A 2,293-nucleotide genomic window follows, 5' to 3' on the forward strand; every position below is an offset into this window, starting at 1 on the left:
CATTGGGTCAAATCTTGCCATCTCCTTTCTGCTCAAGTGCTTTGTAAATATGGAGCTTGGCTTCTGCTAGTAATAAATGCATTTTCAATTATCTACTGCCTTGCAACTTATGTTAAAAGTAAAGATTTAAGCTCAGAAGTAGGAAATATAGTGAGAAAAATTTTATATGAAAAATTTATGCTTATGTCTTTGCTTCATTAATTTAACTGCACTCTGAATGCATGTAATTTTTCAGAGCTTCTTCCAACACATTGGCAAGTTTCTTATGAAAGAACCAGAAGAGGAACAAATTCTATTTTCATTTTCAGTAAAATGACTCCATGGCTGCAGTCTTTATTGAATAGATCTGACTGATGCTGTGAGTCAGTGACTCAACTAAGCTCCTAACACTGTGAAAATACTAACATTTAACTGTTAGAGCTAACAGTTACAATAGGAAAAGAAGTGCACACTTTCTGTCTCCTTATTTAGCCTCTGATCTTTCTGGCTAGTAATGCTAACATAATCCATACAACAGGAATCTGTTATCATCTTAACAAATATTCAAATGTATTCTCCTCTCTTGACAACTACAGAGACCTCCATAATGGTCAGTGGAAGACAGGTGCACAAACTGAGGGCAGAATATAGCTTAGCATACAATACATCTGAAAATAGCTCCTCTGGGCTGATCTCCTGGCAGTTCTCATACTCTTTCATGAAACCACTTGAACTAGTGCAGGTTTTGGTGAATTATAGTATCCATTAAGAAGCTCTCATTATCTCCTATCTTAACCACATAATAGAAAAAAATTGAGAGTGCAGACCACACTAAGGAAGAACTTTGAATTTTTCAACTGGTAAACCTATTTTCTACAGTGCTTGGTAGGGAATCACTCTCAGGTGCTGGACCATTCACTAATGTATATTTTGTGCTAAAGGTTACCAGACTGCAAAAGGATTCTCACGTCAGAAAGGACCCATCATTGATCATCACCTCATTTTGACATGACAGAAATGAAATATGTCCATCTAGCAGGAGCAGGAAAGAGGGGAGAACTCTTATAAAATGTATGAAGGTTATTAAATTATCAGAAGCCATCTAAACAACAGAGGGTTTTTCTAAACTTTTTGAGATACAGTATAAACCCTGACTCACATGGAACTCTACAGTGGAGTAAATTATCAACACTGATTCCTGCAGCAATTGAAGTTTTCCTAGCAGCTACCCCAGCAAAGTACCAACCAACCTGTTCGGTTTATTATACCTAACAGGACTGCTACAGAGCCAGACTGCAAATGAAGCCTTTTTCCAGTGTTTGTCAATACACTCACCAGGCATAACTATTTGTAGATCCAGTCACTGCAAATAAATTATCCAAATTCTGTAATAGCAGAAAAATTAACCTGCTCTGGAGTTATTGCCTCCAAAAGCTTTGTTTCATAGGGTGTTGTGAACACACGCTCCGCTTGAACCACAACAATCTTCCCTGTAACTCTGCTTTGGTAAGCACAGTTCTGGCAGATCAGCAGGCCGGGGGACCCTGCACTTCACTGAGACACAAGTCAGTTGCCCACTAGCCCAGCGGTCACAGGATTTTGATACAGGTTTCCTCTGGACACAAATGACAATGTGCTTATTTATTTAGGACGAGTGTGAAACAGCAAAGTCACTTGCTACAGTCCGTTGCCGTATCAAAAGGCGGTGTGTAAGCTCACTCCTGCACGACGCCCGCGATGGGAACCGCCATGTCGCCAGGGCCGCCCAACACCGCCCACACGCCGTCTGCGGTGGCCATTTTGTCACCGGCCTGACGCTCGCACCGAATCAGGCTTTTATACTCCTTATCCCCAGGTCACTGCAAGGGTTATGGCTACCGGCCGCTCCGCGGTTAAAACCACTCAGTTCCATCAGCGTCCGCACAGACACGACTGGTTTTCACGCTCGGCTGCGGAAGGGGCCTAACGCGGATCGCCCCTCACGGTCCGGAAGCCGAAGCAGAAGCGAAGGCGCTGTCCCGCACAGGGATCCGCCTCGGCCCGCTCTGCCCTGCCGGGGCCGCTGCCGGGGCGCCCGTGAGGGGAGCCCGCCGCACATCTGTGGCCTGGGGCACGGCGCATGCGCGCACACACTCCACGGCAGGCGGTGGCGCTCGCTCCCCGCGCTCTGCGGGCTCCAAGCGCGAGCTGCTGGCGCGTACCCACTCCGGAAGACTACGACTCCCATCATGCAACGCGCAGCCGCGCCGCGCCCACGCCTGGCGAGCGTCGGCGACGAGGCCCATCTAGCGGTGCGCGCTGCATGCTGGGTGTC

This window comes from Lonchura striata, chromosome 7 (genome assembly GCF_050655825.1).
Source record: "Lonchura striata isolate lonStrDom1 chromosome 7, ASM5065582v1, whole genome shotgun sequence".
Taxonomy (NCBI): domain Eukaryota; kingdom Metazoa; phylum Chordata; class Aves; order Passeriformes; family Estrildidae; genus Lonchura; species Lonchura striata.